Source organism: Grammomys surdaster, unplaced genomic scaffold, assembly GCF_004785775.1.
Source record: "Grammomys surdaster isolate TR1022 unplaced genomic scaffold, NIH_TR_1.0 193, whole genome shotgun sequence".
Classification (NCBI taxonomy): Eukaryota; Metazoa; Chordata; class Mammalia; order Rodentia; family Muridae; genus Grammomys; species Grammomys surdaster.
In genome coordinates, this window is record NW_021604638.1 from 10,336,606 (window position 1) to 10,347,013 (window position 10,408).

The following is a 10,408-nucleotide window of genomic DNA, read 5'->3' on the forward strand; positions in this document are numbered from 1 at the left end:
GGGAGGGAGGGAGGGAACTCATTGGCTGCCTGTTTTCGCCTCCAAACTGAGAACACTTTGTTACCCTGACTACATTAAGGGCTATGTATGTGCACATGTGTTTGAGAAGGAACATTTGCTGGGCACCTACTGTATGCCAGAGGCTTGCTTCTCTTATCTCCTTTGGTCCTTATTTGATTCCTGAAACAAGCCTTAGAGAAGTATACACTATTGGTATTCTCAGGTAGCAGATAAGGAACCTGAGGTTGAGAGAAGGAAGCTACTTACCCAAAGCCACACCTCCAGAAAGGGGCAGTGCCAAACTCCAACCCAAAGTCAGCTTGACTCTGTTCGAAGTCACCTCTTCCCCATAGGATGCACTGGACACTGCAGTTTACAAAAAACTCTCACCTACATAACCTCATCTATGCTCCCCCAGGAAGGTGAGCATAAACATTGCCTCCATTTCACAGACGACTGGGGCTCAGAAGGGGCAATCACTCACAGTCAGCCGGCATAAGGTAGGTCTCCTCAGCTTATAGAATCAAAATTAGGAACCACAATGGCTACAGACGTCTCTCAGAGGTAAAGCCCTCGATTAGCAAGCACAAGACCTTGACTCCATCACCGGTGCTGCAACCCAAACAGAACAATGGTAACACAATTAAGAAGGGCATAGAGGGGCTGGAGAGATGGCTCAGAGGTTAAGAACACTGTCTGCTCTTCCAGAGGGCCTGAGTTCAATTCGCAGCAACCACATGATGGCTTATAACCATATATAACAAGATCTGGTGCCCTCTTCTGGCCTGCAGGCATATGTGCAGGCAGAACACTGTATATACATAATAAACAAATATTTTTTAAAAAATGCAGAGTCTGTGTCTACCTGCAACCTGTGAATTCTAGTTTTTCCCTGTACCACAGAGGGGCAGGGAGAGAGGGTTCTGTCTTCTAAGCCTGATCATTGAGTTTTCTGCAAAACATCTCTCTCACAGGGTGGCTCATGCCAGGCATGCCAGCGGGTGGCTGGGCCTCTGGTTGGATGGTATTATTTCTCTTAAGACTCTGCTCCAGATGTTGCCTGTCTGAGTTATTGATATCTAAGACACCTTGGGAAGGAAACAAGACAGACAACATATTCTAAACAATTGCCTTGCCGTATCCTCCCATGACATGATTTATTTGATTTGATTCTTTTTTTTTTTTAATTGTTTGTTTGGTTGGTTTGGTTTGGTTTGGTTTTATTTTGAAACAAGTCTTCATTGTATAGCCCAGGCTGCCTGGAACTCCTTATGTAGTCTAGGTTGACCTCAAACTCTGCATCTTCCTGTTCAGCCACTCAAGGGCTGGGATTAGAAGCATGTGCTATCATGCCTGGGCTCTTAGCTTGATTCCTGACCCTGTCCTAGAGGTAACTCCCTGTCTCCTAGAAGTGACTCTTTGCTCTTAACTGTATGGACTCAGTTTTTTTTTAAGTTGTTCATTTATTTGATAAACATTCATTGGACATGCATTGTTTGCCAGGAACTGGTGTAAATGAACAAAGTTAACAAAGAGAAAAAACTCTAGCTTCCTGAAGGCCACAGACAAGCAAGTCAGGCAGTGATGTAATATTTACTATCAAGTGATGAAAAGCGTCAAGGGGCTGGTGAGATGGAGCAGCGGGTAACCACGTCTGCTCCTGTTAACGTACGGCACCCCTGGGACATGAACAGAGGGACAGAGTCTGGGAGACGTGAGTGAAGAGGTAAACGTGGAAGCAGGTCAGTTAATTCACTGCCATGTATCTCTGAGTGCTTCCTAAGTGGCTGGCACTGTGCTAGGCTGTGGGATCCAAGACGAATGCAAAACAGAAATAGTCCCTCCTCCTAGGGGCCTTAGGGTGTAACAGAGACAGTGTACAAGGAACAAGGACACAGGCACAAACGCAAATGCATAGCCGTGAACATGTAAGTGTGGTGAAGGCTGGTGAGACGGCTCAGTGGGTAAAGGTGCGGGCTGTGCAAAGCTGGTGATCAGAAATCAACTCCCTGAGCCCACTGTGCCACGAGATTGCCTTCTGAGCTTCACGTGGCTATTACAGCACACAAACTGCCAACCATACCCCTACCCTCTGTCAATCACGATGATGACGATGACAGTGATGATGATGTGGCAGCGGTGGTGATGAAGGAAGTCATGTAAGAGAATTTGAGGAGGGAAGCAAGTTGGTCTTAGCAGACAATGTTTCCAAGGATGTAGCATTTCAGATTTATCCTGAAAGGTGGGGGTTGTGAACCAGGGCAAGGACAAGCCATTGTAGTCAAGAGTCTTTCTAACAGTTGGGTGTCAGGAAATAGAGAAAAAAAGATGGAGAAAAAAAGCAGGACCCTGAGACATGGGAGAATCACCATGAGGGACACAAGAAGAAGATGAGAGGCAAGCAGGCTTAGGCTTGTCCACGGCTGTGCTCCTTACAGCCCCATACTAGGGATGAACCTGAGGGACACTAGGCAAGCAAGTTCCCTGCCTGTAATCTCTGCCTCGATTCCCTAGTACCTTTCTTAATGGCAATGACTCTTTGTAACCAGCCTATTCTGATTTCAGTAACATCTGGAGCACAGGTACACTGCCTTCTCATTGACCAGATGTTGAATTACGTAGGGGAACTTCGAAGGAACCTGGAAAAGAGGAAGCCTAAGGAAAGCCCAGCAGAAACGCCCTGGTCACTGTCACATAGTCCTCACTACACTCAGTTCCAGGAACCGGGACAAGTGAACTGCGTGACGTTTGTGCCCACTACACAGGAAGTGCCAGATGCTGGTCTTTGTCAAGCACTCAGCACCAGTAGGGTGTTGTGGAATTAGCCCAGGGCCAGAATCCAAGAGATGGGTTTCCAAGTGAAGCTTCGCCTCCCAGAAAACTGACTTCCTCTAGGCTTTGGTTTTCTCAGCAGCTGGATGACTGCAACCACAGGGTGCAGCTCAGTGGCATGATGCTTGCTCGGTGTTAAATTGCAGGGAGGGGCAGAGAAATAGAGGCTATAACAACACCAGCCCTTTAAAAATGAGAGTGTGTGTGCGTGCATGCATGCATGCATGTGCGTTGCCTACAGCAGGAATCAGGGGAGCTAGCTCAATGGAAGAGAATGGGAAAGCAGATAGAAGTAAAAAGCAAAACTAAAGCTGAGTTTGAATCCTGTACCAGCCAGCTTTTGCTGCACAACCAGTAGCCCCAGATCTCAGCGGCAAACAGTAATGGCGTGTGCTACTCTGCGATTGAGTTTGCAGGTCAGCTGGAGCAGCTCTATTATCTCTTCCTGTCATTTCTCCTTTCTCATCTGTAAAATGAGAAACTACCGACTCCATGAGATCAAGGTGAGGATGTTGCTAACATCTCTGCTCAGGGGATGTTTAGACGTTGGATATCCACTCTTTAAACCAACTATGAATGCAGACTGTGGTCTCAGTTATAGATATTACTAGTGACGCCAATAGCAATAGCTGTGCCCAAGTACAGACTAGAAGAGAGAAGCTCACTAAGTCAAAAGAAGCTCACATCGAGGGAAAAGAGGCCCTTCAAAGACCATGCAGCCGTAAAGGTCTGGAGCTGATGGCAGAGCACATGTGGCAGGTGAAGGCAGGAGTCAGGGGTCACACATAGACTCTGTCTCAAGTTTAAGCAAGGAGGAAGATGGGGGAGGAGGAGGGAGGAGAAGGAGGAAGAGGAGGAAAGTGCGACATTGTTGTGCTTGGTGACACATACCTTTAATCCTCCCAGTAGGAGGCAGAGGCAGGCAGATCTCAGACCTCTGTGAGGTCAAGGCCAGCCAGATCTACATAGTGAGTTCCCAGGAGAACCTGGACTATGTAGAGAGACCCTGACTCAGGAAAGAAAAATGAAACAAACCAATAAAAACAAAACAAAAAACAAATTAAGGAAAAAGGAAGCAGAAAAAGAAAGAAAATCTGTAGCTAATTACAAGCCTAAGAAATCGCCATAATATGTGTGCCTTCCTTTAGTTTTGGTTTGGAGTCTGAGTCTCCTTTCTGTTGTCTCTCCTCCCTCCCTCTTTCATCTCTTTCCTAGCAAGGGTCTCACTATGTAGCCCAGGATGGCCTCGAATTCAGGATCCTCCTGCCTGCCTCTGCCTTCTCAGTGCTGGGATCATAAGCATGTGCCTCTGCTTCTGCTTTTGTTTCTTCCTAGCATGTTTTTGTTTTTTGTTTGTTTGTTTGTTTTTGAGAGAGAGTTTTTTAATTTAATGTATGAGTATCTGCATGTACACCTGCATGCCAGAAGAGGGCCCAAGATCTCACTACAGATGGTTGTGAACCATCATGTGATTGCTGGGAATTGAACTCAGGACCTCTGAAAGGGCAGCCAGTGCTCTTAACCGTTGAGCCATGCCTCCAGCCCTCTTCTTAGCATGTTTAAGATGACATGTTCCTTACATTTCTTTCCAAGAGCTGGGCTGAGAGAGATATGTTAGCCCAGCTTATAGTACATGGCTGTGTGGCAAAACTTGGTGAGCCAATGAATTTTATTAGTGTTATGTACTGAAATATGGGTGAGGGATCTTACAGGAGCAGAAATGACTCAAGGACAGGGGTACTACCAAAGCCCACCCCAGCACAGGTCCAGCTCACAAAACTGGGAAGCCCAGAACACATTGCACAGCCTATAGGCGACTCAACTAGTTGGCGAGTGTCTACTCCAAGTGACTCTGGTTTAAACCTCCGGTTTCTGCTTCTAGGCATCTGGTCTGGTCTCAAAGTCTTTTTTGAAGTTTTTGCTTTACTGAGAGTCTTCTTGGCAGCTTGGCCCTCTTCAGCTTCTATTGTTTTCTCTGGCAGGGAGGGACCTAGTGAACCCTGTGAATTTCAGGGACTTCCTGAAGCTAGTTTGAGTTATTTACCTTCCTGCTTAAGTTGCTTCTGTGCAGGTTGGAGTTTTGTTTGTTTTGTTTTGTTGTTTTGAGACAGTGGTTCTCTGTTTAGCCCTGGCTGTCCCTGGAACTCAGTCTGTGGACCAGGCTGGCCTCAAACTCAGAAACCTGCCCACCTCTACTTCTTTGAGTACTAGGAATAAAAGGATTAACCACCATACCCATCAGGTCATATGGATAGATACATCCATGGATAAGGCACTATCCCTGCCTCATGTAATTTACATTGGGCAGGTAAAACAGAGGACATGTGAAAAAACAAATCCATGACGTCAGATGAGGAAAATGTTAGGAGAAAGACATTAGGCAAAGCACGCAGGGTAACGGGAGGAGCTATTTTCAGAATCTGAAAATACCTCTTGTGGCTGCTGACTCCCAGAACTGACCTTGGTTTGCCTATCTCACAATGGGGGTACTGTTGGGCCGAGTAGTCTGGGAGGATCCTTCTGCCCAGAGTGTCTCCAGTTTCTGTGGTTATGCAAGGCAGCGGCTGGACATTCCACAAGCTCTGGAAACTCCAGGCTGTCATTATGTAGAACTGGGGAGAGGTTTGCATGGACTGAGGAAGATCAGAAAGAGTTGGTGACATTCTGGGAGAGAGGGTGTCACTATCCAGTCCCTCAGCTGTTCTGAAAATGTGTTGAAATTACCTCTCTGTGGTGTGGGGGATGCTACTGGCAAAAGGAATGATCTCAGTACACTTACAAGGGAGACGACTTTGATTATAAGTGGTTTATGGGCAAGGCATTAGACTGTCAACATTCTCCCTGTGACGCCCAAGTGGCCCATGAGCACATGGAGGCACAGAGAGGTAGTGTCTTGCTCTAGATCACACAGCTAGAAATGTAGCCCCACTCTCTCTAACTGAAGCACCTCAGCCTTCTAACAGAGGGGAAAGGGATGCTTGCCCAAAGGGAGCAACACTAGATATTACAGTGGGAAAGTCGAAAGTTAGACAGTGAAAGGAGCCAGGACTTTTAGGAGATGGAGCAGCTGATGACAGTCTGGAGACCCCTGAGCTTGGTGTTTCTGCTGTTCCAGGTTTGCATCCAGGCTCAGTTAACTCTGGCCTATTCCAAATCATTTCATTTGTTTGAAATGAAGCTAAGGCATGGCATGAGTATGTGGCCCATAATGTTTCCCGGACTCCTTCCAACTAAGGAATAGAAAATAAGGAAATGGTAGCAGAAACCAGCACAGCTGAGGGCATGCCATGAGCCTGTCTGCCACCCTTCTCCTCATTGCCCCGGCAGCAGAGGAACAAACTGGCTTGCAAACTTTCCTCCAACTAGCAATTCCTGGAACCAGATTCTGACTGTAAGAACTATGTAAGAGACTGATGGGATGGCTCAGTGTGTAAAGTACTTGCTGGATAAACATGATGACGTAAGAATTCCATCCAGAAACCCACATGAAGGTGGAAGGAGAAAATCAACTCCATGTACTTATCTTCTCATGACTACACGCCTTCACTACTCCTTCATTACACACACACACACACACACACACACACACACACACACACTAATAATAATAGTAGTAGTAGTAATAAATTGAGATTTTGGGGGCTAGTGAAGTGGTTCAGTGGTTAAGACCATTGACTGTTCTTCCAGAGGTCATGAGTTCAAATCCCAGCAACCACATGATGGCTCACAACCATCTGTAATGGGATCTGATGCCCTCACATACACAAAATAAACAAATTTATCTTTAAAAAAAGAAATAAATTGAGAACTAGATTCTGTGTTGCCAGCTCTTTCTTTGTTCTTTTCTTTTTGGTTTTCTGTTTTGCTTCCTTTAAACTTTGGCTCCATGTAGGATGGTGGGGACCTTAATTTGCTATTATAAATTGTGTGTGTGTGCGCGCGTGTGTGTGTGTGTGTGGTATAGGTCAGAGTTCAACCTTAGCTGTCCTTCCCTGATAAGACTTTCAGCTTTGTTGTTGACAGAGTTCCACTGTGTAGCTCTAGCTGGCTTGGAACGCCCAGATATTTGCTTGCCTCTGACTCTTGAGTGCTGAGATTAAAGGAGTTTCACTTTCTTTTTCTTTTTCTTTCTTGCCCCCCCCTTTTTTGAGTCAGGGTCTCTCTTTGGTCTGGAATTGGATGATTGGCTGACAACAAGCCAGAGGTAATCTATGCCTACCTCCCCAGAGCAGTGTTTCTACTGAAGCTGGCCACACCTCATTAGGACTTTTTATGTATACTCTTTGCTCCCAACCCAAGAATCCCAGGTTCAAATCCCATAAACCCAGAGATGACTGCATTGAAACACATTTGCATCCTTTCAAGAGATTCTCAGAATTTGAAAAGGAGACGATGAAGTCTATTGTTCCAGGCGTTTGGGACAGCCCTGCAAAGGAAGAGCTGTTGCTAACCATCAGCTGGCCATTTCGATCTCTTTTGGTAATATTTTCCCCCAAGTTACTGTTATCTTAAAGTCATATTTTAAAGTTAGTAGCTAACGTTTTTCATTAGATGTTCAAATAGTTGCAAAGATCGCATTTCCCAGTTTATTGTGAACCACACACATACAAATAAAATGTTTACACTGCTCTCTCATATATATCTAGTTGAACCAAATGCTGTAGCAGTAGGCAATTTTCAACAATCCATCTTTAAAAAGAATAGAAAAGAAAGGCACAGGGGCTGGAGAGTTGGCTCAATAGTTAAGATCACTGGTTGAGGTTGCCGAGGACCCAGGCTCTCCTGGGACCTATGTGATGGTTCAAAACTGTCTGTAACTACAGCTTCAGGGGATCTGATGTTCTTTTCTGCTTCCTCAGGTACCAGGTACACATGTGGTGCAATATATGCATGCATAAAAACCACTTGCACACATAAACAAAACCAAACAAATCTTTAAGAAGATACATGAATAGACAAAGTTTGTGTTGTTGTCTTTTCTCCTTATACTTAAATTTTATATCTACATTCTGCCACAGAATTTCCTCATATTGTATTTTTTACATGAGATTTACTGATGACTTTTCAGTGTGCTTATGTGTGTCTGTGTGTGTGCTTAAGTGTATGTATGTTCAACACATGAATACTCCATCTCACCAGACCCTCTGTATGTGGCCTGAAACAGGTTTAAACAGGTTTAATATATAGACTAGGCTGGTCTCAAACTTGGCATCCTTCTGCTTCAGTGCTGAATTTCAGGTACTCACTGCCATACATATTATTTTACTTTCTAGAGCACAAGACCAGGTATTAAATTTTCCACTGTTACGACTCTTGTTAGAGTACAATTGATCAAAACATTATCATATTACAACTTTTTAAAAGTCTCATACCAATTTAAGCATCGTTCTTAAGGTAGAACCAATAAAATAAAGCACACGAGGTTTACAATATGCACTGTGACACATACAGGCAAGAGCTGAGGCTGTGGCTCAGTGGCAGAGCGCTTGCCTAGCATGCACGAGGCCCTGGGTTTGATCCCCAGCATGGCAAAAGCAAAACTGAAATAAGTAACTATACAGGCCAAAAACCAGTTCTAACAAGTTTAATCCATACTTACTAAGCAGAAAAAGTGAAATTTGGCTGGGAATGTCTGTTTTACTGCAGAGTGAGGCATTTTCTTCCCTCCTAACTTGATCATTAAGCCTGGATGAACATTGCTTGCACTAAAATGGGATAAATTCTAGCTACAACTTTACCCCTATTTTTCATTTTGATGTTTCCCCAGATATCAGCATCAGGAAATACTTCAGAAGAATTGCTGGGCAGTGGTGACATACGCCTTTAATACCAGCACTTGGGAGGCAGAGGCAGGTGGATTTCTGAGTTCGAGGCCAGTCTGGTCTACAAGTGAGTTCCAGGATAGCCAGGACTACACAGAGAAACCCTGTCTCGAAAACCAAAGCATAACAAACCAACAGCTGACAGTAATCTCAGCAGTAGGATGCTTGCTTAGTTTGTGCGACATTGGTTCAATCACCACTATCAAGTAAATAAATAGTTATAGGTCTGAGGCCTTCAGAGACTCATCACTCTGACAACGGACACATTTTCACAAAGAAGAGGGTTTTGTTCAGATACTGGTGCCTGGTCTACACACCATACCCCAGGTTTCCCAAGTGTAGCCCCTCGTCACGTTAGTCAGGGGTTTCTAAAGGCAAAGAACGTAAAGTAATGTTCTGTTTTTTAAAGGGTACATCTATCAGGTGTTCATGTTATCTCCAGCAAAAACAAGCTTTTGTTTACAGAAGCAGAAACAGCAGTTGACCTCGTGACCCATTATCTTGCATAAACAACCGTTTTGTTAAAGTCGTGCAAGCCCGGGCAATGACAGAAACAACCCTTAACGGCCCTGGACAGTGGGAGGTCCAGTTTTGCTTTATAGTTCTCTTAAGCACAATACTATTTAAACTTTGAAACAACATAACGTTAGCCATCCACAAAATGTTAGCCACCAACATAAAGCATCAGCTATACTTTTATTATTTATGTTCTTGACATTGTTTACAGCAGCCTGGCCTGACCTAGGCCTGTTTTACCAGCTACTTGGGATGCTGAGGTAGGGGTGTAATGAGTTTAAGGTCATCCTGGGCCAATTTAGCCAAATCCATGGAAAGACTGGAAACCATTTGAATTGCGAAATGTTTTCTTTCTATTATTTATTTACTTATTTCTTTACTTTTGAGACAGGTTCTGGTTGCGTAGCTCTGGCTGGCCTAGAACCTGAAATATAGAACAAGCTGTCCTCAAGCTCAGAGATCTCCCTGCTTCTCCTATAAAACCATGCCTAATAAGAAAGGAGTTCTTCTTTCTCCTTCTTCTTCTCCTCCTCCTCCTCCTATGTAGAGACAGGGTCTCTCTACATAGCCCTGACTCACTGTGTAGACCAGGCTGGTCTTGAATTCATAGAGATCTACTGGCACATGCCACTGCACTCCAATCATGAGAAAGAGTTTCTGATTCTAGTTAGGGTGATTCATTTATTTTTCTCAGTGCTTAGCTTTTAGGGAAGTATATTCAAATAGTTGAGAACAATTGCTCACCATTAAGTCTAGGGGAAAAAAAAACAACCCATGGTCAGTATTTGAAAATTGTTTTTCTCTCAAGGCTCTCTGCCACAAGAGACTTTCATTCTCGTTAAATAATTAAGGGCTAGAATAAGGGAAGCCAAGGAATAGAACAGGACGGAGTATGCCCTGTCTGTATTCTTATGGAGGGGGTGGTGCTGAGCTGGGACATAGTGAGTTAGGGGGTTAGCTTAGGCACTTCAAAGAGGGACAGGGGCAAGGGGTCATACTCACCTCGGATAGCATGTGAATTCATAAAATGCTACGACAGACCAAAATGCCCTAACTCCAAAATCACAATGTATCTGTATGTCAGAGATCGATACTTTTGATTGATGGTTCTAGCATGTCCCTCCTTACATTTTTAAAGACAGAGTCCCACACTGACACCAGCTGGCTCATTTTAAACCTCTTGCCTAGCCGGACAGTGGTGGCACATGCCTTTAATCCAAGCACTTGGGAGGCAGAGG